The sequence below is a fragment of the Oncorhynchus clarkii genome, chromosome 32, assembly GCF_045791955.1.
Source record: "Oncorhynchus clarkii lewisi isolate Uvic-CL-2024 chromosome 32, UVic_Ocla_1.0, whole genome shotgun sequence".
Taxonomy (NCBI): domain Eukaryota; kingdom Metazoa; phylum Chordata; class Actinopteri; order Salmoniformes; family Salmonidae; genus Oncorhynchus; species Oncorhynchus clarkii.
The window spans coordinates 30,626,208-30,638,622 of record NC_092178.1 but is presented as its reverse complement, the minus strand read 5'-3'; the positions used below and the strand labels follow the sequence as shown (position 1 = coordinate 30,638,622).

At 43.8% G+C, this 12,415-nt stretch overlaps 1 pseudogene; it reads right to left on the bottom strand.

The window, feature by feature from the left end:
- Nucleotides 1–1,200: 1,200 nt before the first annotated feature.
- LOC139391952 (phosphatidylinositol 4-phosphate 5-kinase type-1 alpha-like) lies at nucleotides 1,201–12,157 on the bottom strand (annotated as a pseudogene).
- Nucleotides 12,158–12,415: the final 258 nt, after the last annotated feature.

Below are 12,415 nucleotides of genomic sequence, written 5' to 3'. Positions count from 1 at the left end.
AATCATTAATGAAATTAGTTCCCATCAGAGCCATCATTTATTGATAGAGTTGGGACATTGTGGCTTCTGCATTATGATACATTTACATGACACCACAACATTCTATTGCACCCTAAATATATGGCTCTGATTCTCATTATCTGGCTTACCCTCTTCTATTACTCATTAAACTGAAAATAAAGTTATTTGATTTTGAACATATAGGCTTCAATTAATTCTACAGCAATTTACCTAAGACTTACCACTCGTGCTAGAAACAGGCTTGTCATCTTTTTGGCATTTTCCGCTGCCTCTGGTGTTCATCGTGTCTGAAAAAATACTACTGTTATTAATAGAGAAGGGAGGGGTGAGATGACTTCTACTCTGGCTATGTTCCCATTCTCTTCCTTTTTCCTGAAGTGTGCACTCGTTCACTCCCCCTTATGCATTTAAAAGCTTTGGATTGGTGCAGGCATGGCTGGAAGGAGTTTCCCACCATATTCCTCACACCAGTCCATTCCTTTTAAATACATGAGGGGGAGTACACACTTTAGGAGAAGGGATGAAAATTGAAATACAGCCAGAATGTAAAGCGTAACACCCTGACTACACAGCTCGTGTCGCGTACTCGGGCGTTGCAAAATAATTTTAGAAATCTATTTTATTCAATTATTGCACCCACACTGCTCGCGCGCGTCAACGAGCGTCTGCGTTGCCAAGGGCTAAAATAGAAGTCAGTTCTATTTGTGACGCAGATCGCGCTGCAAGTCCTGCGTCTCCCATCTCCTCATTGGTTTATAGAAGCAGATACCCTAGGGCCATCTCCTCATTGGTTATACCCACGTGGGTGATTGAAAGACGAACTGTGTTGTCGATCGTCGTGGTAATACTATGAAAGTTTAGATGCCAATCACCATATAAGTTTAAAGAAGAAAAAGCCTGGAAGGAGGAGAGATGACTAGAAACGATTCAGTTGACCGTTTTATGTGGATTAATTGTCAGAGTAGAGGACCTTGTGCATTTCAGGTAAAATAATAAATCAATGTTTATATCCCAGGACAAATTAGCTAGCAACAGTAAGCTAGCTAAATAGGAGAAATTAGCTAGCAAGTGCAAGCTAGCTACCTAAATTGCCATAAATGTTTTATGCTTTTCGACCTATCCCCAAATTAATGTAATTGGTTCAGAGTTTGTTTTGATATTTTAACCTGCTTGTCATGATCACGTTTGGTGTATGGGGACAAAATCAATGTATGCACGATGGCGCACGAACGCAGACGGTTTGGGTTCTGTGTAAAGCAAAAGGTTTCGTAGAATAACATTCAAGCATTTATGTGGATTCTTTTTAAAGACCGTATTGCAGATGAACAGCTGAAAGCGGTCTGAGTAGAAGCCTGGTCCGTGCACTAACACTGTATTCTGGGAGAAGAGAGAGGGTTTCAAGTCACACTAATGTACAGTAGTGCATACACTTATGTAGAATATACACTAATATTCACCCTAACATGCTGGCCACACCGCTCGCGTAGCATTCGCGAGTGTTGCAAAATAAATTTGAACATGTTATTGCACCCACACTGCTCGCACGCGCCAAAGAGCGTCTGTGTGGCCAAGCGCTAAAATAGAAGTCAGTTCTATTTCTGATGCTGAACGCAGTGCAAGTCCTGCGTCTCTCATCTCCTCATTGGTTTATAAAAGCAAATACCCACGTGCCATCTCCTCATTGGTTATACCCAGATGGGTGATTGAAGTTTGGTCGGTCGTCGTGGTAACTATGAAAGTTAGATGCCAATCGCCATATAAAGTCCAAAAAAGAAAAAGCCTGGAAGGAGGAGAGATGACTAGAAACAATTCAGTTGACCGGTTTACATGTGGATTAATTGTCAGAGTAGAGGACCTTGTGCATTTTAGGTAAAATAATAACTCAACGTTATTAGTAACAGCAAGCTAGCTAGCTAAATTGCCCTAAATGTTTAATGCTTTTTGTCCCCAAATTAATATAATTGGTTCAGAGTTTGTATTTTAACCTGCGTGTCGTGATAGCGTTTGTTGTGGGGGGACAAAATCCATTTGCTCACGCACGTGCTTGGCCGGTTTGGGTATGGTGTAATACCATGATAAAGGAGGTCCCCATAGTTGTCTGATGTCTTACCCCGTTGTTGACCAGAGCTTTCCACGAGTGATCGTTCTTCTTCGCAAACTTGAGTAAAAACACAGGACATGGGCTACAGTAATGTATTCACAGTTTCACATAGCATACCCCATCAGACACACAAACACAGACAAAACTTCCAATAGACCTTCATGTACAATCAGAGCAGTGGTTACCTGTAGGACTGCAGAATGTCGATTATGCCGATATAGACTAGCATCCTCTCCCTCTTGGACTTCCATGTCGGGATACCCCCCATGCTGCAAAAACATACAGGGACAACCTCCTATATTATGGACCAACACACATTTTCCTCAACTGGACAGATCAGCTTTCAAATTCTACTACACTAAATATTCAAACAACTGAACAAACTAGCTGAACTGAGAAGTGTGCGACTGCAAAGTGGATACTTACTGGTCCTCAGTGTCCAGTGCACCCAGAGCACCCATTTTCCTCTCCCTGGATGGTATCAATGGTGGTGGAGTAGAAGGAACTCTGGCCCCTCTGGTGTGCTGACCCCCTGCCTCCTCTCCAGCCAGCTCCCGAGCCACCTGCCTGCTCCAGGTTGTGGATCCCCACCAGCAGGCTGTAGTCCATGATCTCAAAGCTCTGCAGCAGCTACAGGAAGAGCAGAGGGACAATATGCAGGGGTCAGAGAAACAGTTAAGTAGGGATGGAGGAGTACACCAGGGAAAATGTGTGAAATACCGTAGGCTTGGTGTAGCATTTACAGGCTGTACTCCATGATCTTAAAGCTCTGCAGCAGCTATAGAGGACGAAGGGACAAAGGAGTCAGGACTCAAGAGACAAACAGTGAGTACCAATTTAGGATCAGTTTAGCCTTTTAGATTACAAAGAAGAAGCCAGGGGAGGACGATTGCCCCCACTAATTTGAGCCAAGAAGTTCAAAGCTGACTGCGGTACTGCAGGCATTGTTTTCAGAAAACAGGATCCCTCATTATGGTGAATGGGAAAATGTCAATCTTCGTGTAAATAAAAATAAAATCGAAGACAATCATGGTACCAATAATTGCTTCTATTACACCTGATGTACGGTACCAGTCAAAAGTTTGGACACACCTACTCATTCTGTCAGGCCCTGATCTATTTCACGTGTCTTTGTGCTTGTCTCCACCCTCCCCAGGTGTCGCCCATCTTCCCCATTATCCCCTGTGTATTTATACCGGTGTTCTCTGTCTGTTGTCAGTTAATTTTCTTCATAGAACCTAACAGGGTTTTGTTTCCTTGCTCCCGTCTGTTCCTTTTGGGTTTGTTGCACACTTTTTTGGTTACTACATGATTTTATGTGTTGTTATATAGTTTGGATGTCTTCACTATTATTCTACGATGTAGAAAATAGTAAAAATAAAGAAAAACCCTGGAATGAGTAGGTGTGTCCAAACTTTTGACTTGTACTGTATGTCCTTTAACCAATTTATTTTAAAATCACACAAAGAAGAAGTTCTAAGGGTAATTTAGTTGCTAATGACCAGGGGGGGGGGGGGGGGGGGGGGGTCAGCCTTCAACTTGAAATACTTAATGAAAGCTAGCACTGAGCTAGACTGCAACATCACTTCCTGGACTCAAACTGCGTATGTTATGTCTCCATGAGGCACCATCTTAACTGACGTCCTTGGCTTCAAATGCTATTGAAATGCTATCCTTCACATAGGAATGAATGGTGTCAGTTGATCGATGGCTTTGTCCATTCATATACAGTCATTGGAATAAGATTATATGGACAGGGGGATCTGACTCTAAATCTGCACTGTTATTCTAAGACACTTGATACATACGGCCCCTGGACTGAGACAAACAGACAAGTGGTGGTGAAGTATCTCAGGGAAGATAAGAGAAATTAAGTAGGGTTAGTGTATAGCGCATATACCAATGGTAGGGGACCAAGTTCAAGTCAACTCCACTACAATTTTGACATTCAAAATGATACGTGATGAACATATGCTATCACAATCATTAAAGTAACTATCAGGTGAAAATCTAAATTTTAAAAGTGCATATTCTGTAAACTCATACCCAAATAATGTTGTTGACTCATCCTATACTCATATTTGAGGCCAAAGCATAAGTTAGACAACAAAAAAAACACCTTTAACTTGTATCTCAAACAGACTGTTTCAGAAATGCTTGCTATTCCTTCATAGAACATCAGGTCATGTTGGCTCTTTGGCTGAGCTGGCAAATGACAGGTATATGCCCACACCATTCTGCTGTTGGGTTACGCCCACACCATTCCAAAACAGAAAAGCTGCTTTTTAACATAATAAACCATTTTAGAAGGAAAACTATTGCACTTAATTGTAATTTATAGGTCATTTTTCATAGAAATCTGAAAACACTGGATTGTTACTTTAAAAATGTATGGCACTTCTCAGCAACATTTCCATCCCATAAAAAAGTATCTATAGGTCCTGGTCAAAAGTTGTGCAATATTTAGGGAATAGGTGCCATTTGGGACGCACAAACTCTTCCTCACCAGGCAGTCTCGCATGATGGTCTCCCTCGCCAGGCCGTCTCTCTTGATGATCTCCCTTACCAGGCAGTCTCTCTTGATGGTCTCCCTCGCCAGGCAGTCTCTCTTGATGGTCTCCCTCGCTAGGCAGTCTCCCTTGATGGTCTCCCTCACCAGGCAGCCTCTCTTCTTGGTCTCCCTCACCAGGCAGTCTCTCTTGATGGTCTCCCTCACCAGGCAGTCTCTCTTGATGGTCTCCCTCGCCAGGCAGTCTCTCTTGATGGTCTCCCTCGCCAGGCAGTCTCTCTTGATGGTCTCCCTCGCCAGGCAGTCTCTCTTGATGGTCTCCCTCGCCAGGCAGTCTCTCTTGATGGTCTACCTCACCAGGCAGTCTCTCTTGATGGTCTCCCTCGCCAGGCAGTCTCTCTTGATGGTCTCCCTCACCAGGCAGTCTCTCTTGATGGGCTCCCTCACCAGGCAGCCTCTCTTGATGGGCTCCCTCACCAGGCAGCCTCTCTTCTTGGTCTCCCTCACCAGGCAGTCTCTCTTGATGGTCTCCCTCACCAGGCAGTCTCTCTTGATGGTCTCCCTCACCAGGCAGCCTCTCTTGATGGTCTCCCTCGCCAGGCAGTCTCTCTTGATGGTCTCCCTCGCCAGGCAGTCTCTCTTCTTGGTCTCCCTCACCAGGCAGTCTCTCTTGATGGGCTCCCTCACCAGGCAGCCTCTCTTCTTGGTCTCCCTCACCAGGCAGTCTCTCTTGATGGTCTCCCTCACCAGGCAGCCTCTCTTGATGGTCTCCCTCGCCAGGCAATCTCTCTTGATGGTCTCCCTCGCCAGGCAGTCTCTCTTCTTGGTCTCCCTCACCAGGCAGTCTCTCTTGATGGTCTCCCTCACCAGGCAGTCTCTCTTTTTTTTAAATTTTACCCCTTTTTTCTCCCCAATTTCGTAGTATCCAATTGTTGTAGTAGCTACTATCTTGTCTCATCGCTACAACTCCCGTACGGGCTCGGGAGAGACGAAGGTTGAAAGTCATGCGTCCTCCGATACACAACCAACCAAGCCGCTGCTTCTTTAACACAGCGCACATCCAACCCGGAAGCCAGCCGCACCAATGTGCCGGAGGAAACACCGTGCACCTGGCCACCTTGGCTAGCGTACACTGCACCCAGCCCGCCACAGGAGTCGCTGGTGCGCGATGAGACAAGGACACCCCTACCGACCAAGCCCTCCCTAACCCGGGCGACGCTAGGCCAATTGTGCGTCGGACCTCCCGGTCGCGGCCGGTTACGACAGAGCCTGGGCGCGAACCCAGGACTCTGATGGCACAGCTGGCGCTGCAGTACAGCGCCCTTAACCACTGCGCCACCCGGGAGGCCCACCAGGCAGTCTCTCTTGATGGTCTCCCTCGCCAGGCAGTCTCTCTTGATGGTCTCCCTCGCCAGGCAGTCTCTCTTGATGGTCTCCCTCGCCAGGCAGCCTCTCTTCTTGGTCTCCCTCGCCAGGCAGTCTCTCTTGATGGTCTCCCTCACCAGGCAGCCTCTCTTCTTGGTCTCCCTCACCAGGCAGTCTCTCTTGATGGGCTCCCTCACCAGGCAGCCTCTCTTCTTGGTCTCCCTCACCAGGCAGTCTCTCTTGATGGTCTCCCTCACCAGGCAGCCTCTCTTCTTGGTCTCCCTCACCAGGCAGCCTCTCTTCTTGGTCTCCCTCACCAGGCAGCCTCTCTTCTTGGTCTCCCTCACCAGGCAGCCTCTCTTCTTGGTCTCCCTCACCAGGCAGTCTCTCTTGATGGTCTCCCTCGCCAGGCAGTCTCTCTTGATGGTCTTGCTCAGGGCATTGTAGTTGTCTGGCTCCAGCAGCAGTCCATCAGGCAGGTACTGGATGAAGTCCAGGACTTTGAAGGTGGGCACGGCCTTGTCCCGCTCCTTAGCTGAAGCCCGTCTCTTATAGGTAGAGCCCTTCAGGTCGTACTTGAAGTGCATGCACGCAGAGGCACGTTGTTCATGACAGTGATGCAGATGTTCTTGCCCCCCGCCTGGACGCAGTACAGACCATAAAACTTAGACAAGGTTCTCTTATTCTGGTGTAGGTTCTAGAGAGGAGGAGAGGGGAAACGAGAGAGGGTGTAAGTATATCAATCAAATCCACTTTAGAACTGGTCTATTAGTGTAGAACAAAACATAGAGAATAAACCAGGAAGACAGTGAAGCCTAAACTTGAATTGAGTAATGGGATTAACTTGGTAATTCAAAACACAAAACATAAGGTACACATTGGATCAAAAACATGCACACACTAGCTAACAAACTCTCTCTCTTACCACAAAGTAGCCAGGCAGTAGTTATTGTAAGAACTCAGCCTCTTTGTGATGCACAGTCTTAATGAGGAAGTGGTCATGGCTGGAGACAGAACTGAGATCCACTGGGTTCAGAGTTGGACAGCTCAATCAGTTCCTCATCACACAGAGAGTACTGGAACCAAAACAGTGATTCATTACACAGTATTTAAATAGACCATTCCACCTCCTGCATTCACATTCCCATCAATGATTTCTCCATTGATATAATTTATACTCCACTGTTGTTTTAATGTATTTGGAAAAAGCCACAGGATGATTTTTCAATACCGTCAATACTATTTCATTTATGTTTTTCAATACATTTTTTTATATTGTTGCTACTTTAAGCTAATACCTGTAGTCAACTTGAGCAATACGTCAGGAGATAAAGCAGATTGCGTTCTTCATTTCAACTGTCACATTATTTGACATTATGAAGCTTACAGTAGTTCCCCAGAACAGCTGAGCCAGTCAGGTGTTTGTTTGTAAATGGCACAATGGGAGAAAGCGAGCTGGTGAGTCCATGGCGTTCTATATCTATCAGCGAGTCTCTGTTGTGCAGTGCACATGAGGTGAGGAAATTATGCAATTCACTACTAAATGTTTCCCATCAGATATCTTATAAAGGAATTCTGGCAGAAGTCAAAAAGCTCTGGATGAGTAGTCTGTACAGCTGCCATTTTTTCCCTGTGCTTCCTACTAGCGTTTTTTTCTTTCTCTGTTCTCCCATCTGCTCCATGTACACGTTCCAGAAAAGAATCCATCAAAATGTTGTTCCTTTGCACAATTTCTCTCGTTCACTTCCGCTTGTAAATGTGCACACACAGTGAAAATGACATTCGGGAGCTACCAGTTATGCTTGTATAACTTTCTGAGCAGGATTTGCCTGTCATTGCAATTAGTTTATGTTCATTTTCGCTCATTAGCATTTAACTAACAGCGTCCATGTGATTTTTTTATTAGTTTGTGCTAATTCTGATAGCATTCTGGTAATAGAGGCCCAATGGGCTTTTCTTGTATTTTTAGAGCCCCCTTATGCGGGTAGTACCGTAAATCCCGGAATGAGAGAAAGACAGTATGACATATGAAAATCTGGATACCGGCCAAGCCCACATTCCTCATTTGTTCAGAATGCAATATTGACATAAAAACATAATAGAAACCCATACAAGTTTGCTTCTGAGAATATCTCCCACTCCCTCTATACCTCCCTCTCCATCAACCAACCAACCACACACACAAACACACACACACACACCTGGGGAAAGAGATGCTCTCCACATCTTCAAAGTCCTTGAATAGTACATCTCTCTTTTGCCTCTGGCACAGGCTGCCAAATGTGTGGATGATGCCCAACTGGATGGCACATTTCAGGGCAGATGAGGTGGTCTGGAGGAGGGCAGAGTAGAGAAAGAGAGCAAGATGGAGGAGGTGAATAAAGAGTAAAGAGAAATAAAGAGAAAGTATTCAGCAAGTGCAAAATATAGTAACACCCAATCTAAAAGATGATTAACAATGGATCAAAGGGTACAGAGAATGTGCAAACAGGCAGTTAAAATAAATTAAATAAAACAAGGAGAATTTAGATGTACATACAGTGCCTTGCGAAAGTATTCGGCCCCCTTGAACTTTGCGACCTTTTGCCACATTTCAGGCTTCAAACATAAAGATATAAAACTGTATTTTTTTGTGAAGAATCAACAACAAGTGGGACACAATCGTGAAGTGGACCGACATTTATTGGATATTTCAAAGCTTTTTAACAAATCAAAAACTGAAAAATTGGGCGTGCAAAATTATTCAGCCCCTTTACTTTCAGTGCAGCAAACTCTCTCCAGAAGTTCAGTGAGGATCTCTGAATGATCCAATGTTGACCTAAATGACTAATGATGATAAATACAATCCACCTGTGTGCAATCAAGTCTCCGTATAAATGCACCTGCACTGTGATAGTCTCAGAGGTCCGTTAAAAGCGCAGAGAGCATCATGAAGAACAAGGAACACACCAGGCAGGTCCGAGATACTGTTGTGAAGAAGTTTAAAAATTTGGATACAAAAAGATTTCCCAAGCTTTAAACATCCCAAGGAGCACTGTGCAAGCGATAATATTGAAATGGAAGGAGTATCAGACCACTGCAAATCTACCAAGACCTGGCCGTCCCTCTAAACTTTCAGCTCATACAAGGAGAAGACTGATCAGAGATGCAGCCAAGTGGCCCATGATCACTCTGGATGAACTGCAGAGATCTACAGCTGAGGTGGGAGACTCTGTCCATAGGACAACAATCAGTCGTATATTGCACAAATCTGGCCTTTATGGAAGAGTGGCAAGAAGAAAGCCATTTCTTAAAGATATCCATAAAAAGTGTAGTTTAAAGTTTGCCACAAGCCACCTGGGAGACACACCAAACATGTGGAAGAAGGTGCTCTGGTCAGATGAAACCAAAATTGAACTTTTTGGCAACAATGCAAAACGTTATGTTTGGCGTAAAAGCAACACATCTCATCACCCTGAACACACCATCCCCACTGTCAAACATGGTGGTGGCAGCATCATGGTTTGGGCCTGCTTTTCTTCAGCAGGGACAGGGAAGATGGTTAAAATTGATGGGAAGATGGATGGAGCCAAATACAGGACCATTCTGGAAGAAAACCTGATGGAGTCTGCAAAAGACCTGAGACTGGGACGGAGATTTGTCTTCCAACAAGACAATGATCCAAAACATAAAGCAAAATCTACAATGGAATGGTTCAAAAATAAACATATCCAGGTGTTAGAATGGCCAAGTCAAAGCCCAGACCTGAATCCAATCGAGAATCTGTGGAAAGAACTGAAAACTGCTGTTCACAAATGCTCTCCATCCAACCTCACTGAGCTCGAGCTGTTTGGCAAGGAGGAATGGGAAAACATTTCAGTCTCTCGATGTGCAAAACTGATAGAGACATACCCCAAGCGACTTACAGCTGTAATCGCAGCAAAAGGTGGCGCTACAAAGTATTAACTTAAGGGGGCTGAATAATTTTGCACGCCCAATTTTTCAGTTTTTGATTTGTTAAAGAAGTTTGAAATATCCAATAAATGTCGTTCCACTTCATGATTGTGTCCCACTTGTTGTTGATTCTTCACAAAAAAATACAGTTTTATATCTTTATGTTTGAAGCCTGAAATGTGGCAAAAGGTCGCAAAGTTCAAGGGGGGCGAATACTTTCGCAAGGCACTGTATGTGAGGGATAAAATGTACAGTGCATATTTCATTAAAAAAAATCGCATTTGGCCAACATTTGGCCTCCCACAATGAATTTGTCCCACTGTTGGTCCACACAGGACTGGCCGAGGCAAAGCCAGCAGTGCCAAACAGTTGCTGCAAGTGGCCCGGAATCGTCTGCTATCTGGGCAGGTTGAACATATGTATATATTAAATGGATACTTCAGGAATTATCTACTTCCCCAGTCAGATAAACTTGGGGATACCATCTTTATGTCTCTGTCCAATATGAAGGAAGTTAGAGGTAGTTTTGCGAGCCAATGCTAACTAGTGTTAACGAAATGACAAAGTCTATGGGTATCTACTAGAATACCAGCAGAAAACATAGACTTCTACTAGAATACCATAGACTTCCAGTCATTGGGCTGACATTAGTTAGCATTTGGCTCATTAAATTAAATGTAACTTCCTTCATACTGGACACAGAGACATAGAAATGGTATCCACAAGTTCATCTAACTCTGGAGAAGTAGATAAAAGGCCTCATTGTCAAAATCCTGAAGTATCCCTTTAAACTCAGAGGAGGAGTGCTCTCAAATCGGAGCAAAATGCAACGGAAAACAAATGTTTTTATTCAACAAATTCAGGTAGGTCCCCTCCCTGTTCCGTCCCACTTGGTTCCTAGTGAACCAAGATAAAATCACATAAACATTCCTGTCAGAATGCTCTTGTTTGTACAACAAGTCTCTCTTAGGTTTAATTTAGGGTCACACAAAGACATTTAGGAAAACCCAAAGACACTTGGGAGTTGAAATACAACACATTTTTGATTTGCAGGAAGGGGAATGAAATTATTATTTTGAATGATCTATACCCTGTAATAATGTGATTGGATTCCTGTGAATGGCTATCTGCAAGTGCTGACTATTCGTCAAGCACTAGTTTCCCTGCGTGAAGTGAAGGGTAGTCTCCTCAATCACCAATTTTGAAGTCTGTGAAAAAAGAGGGAACAGGTTAAAGCCATCAAATTATACAAATTCTCCCTATAAGATCAGATGAGATTTGGTTAATAATGTGATTGGTTACCTGCATGTTTAACACTGCCAGGTCTCTCACCAGAATCCTCTCAGTACGGATGAGGTAGTTGACTGGTTTGGGCTTGGAGAGGAGGGAATATGTTTACAGACATTTTCATTATGTTGTTTAATAGAAAACTAGTGACTTGATGTTAATGTTTAATATCCTCTAAAGACTAAAGAGTATCAGAATGGATAGACTCGTGGAGATAGGAACACACAATGGTCCAGACCAAGAGATTAAAGCCAGACAGGTCCACTGACCAACCTTTTTAACCACATACTAAGAAACAAGACAGGATCGATTTAAGTCAGTTTGAATGATAGATTGTTTTTGAACCAATCCTGCTAACGAAGCATGGATTGCATGGATTGCCATGCCAATATCATATTGCCACGATTAAATTGGCAAGAGCAGAACAGACTGGTACCCAGACTATTGATAGGCCTATTCTTACCTGAACAAGGACTGGGTCTTCCTGGCCCAGGGTGGGCTCATGATCTTTATGAATAAAACAATTAAGGATTATTTTCTTTAAGTTTAACAGGTTGGTTTCAAAGCGCATGTTTGTTTGTTTTTATTAATGGCTTCTGGGCTACATTGAACAAAGTATCAAATCTCATCTGGGCTTGCTAGGAATCATATCTATTCTATGTCCCAAATGGCACCCTATTCCCTATGTAGTGCACAAGGCTACTTTTGACCAAAGCCCTGGTCAAAAGTAGTGTACTAAATAGGGAATAGGGTGTCATTTGGGACAAACTAAGTGTCCGTCCAGACTTAAATATGTAATACTGCTGTCTGGACATTGTAAACTCTATAAACTTACTGTCCTCAACCGTGACACGGGCCACACTCCCCAAGGTGGCCTGTCGATCCTCGCCAACGCCGTGATATTTCCAATACAAGTAGACTGCTGAACCATTCGCAAGCATCAGACAAGCTGCACACAGAAGCGTCCACTTGCAGATCAATCTCAGCGGGCTCGCTGTCAAAAAACTAATGAACATAGCCCTACTCATTATCGCCCTTAATACTGCAGTGATTTTTACACTTATTTCTTAGAATTACAGGGTTTTCTGGGGAACCAAAAATATGACTAATTATTCCATACGTGGTTGTTTGCTGCCACAATGGGATAAAAATATTTACCAAACTGATTAAAAAACACTAAACAGTGACGTCAATTAAAT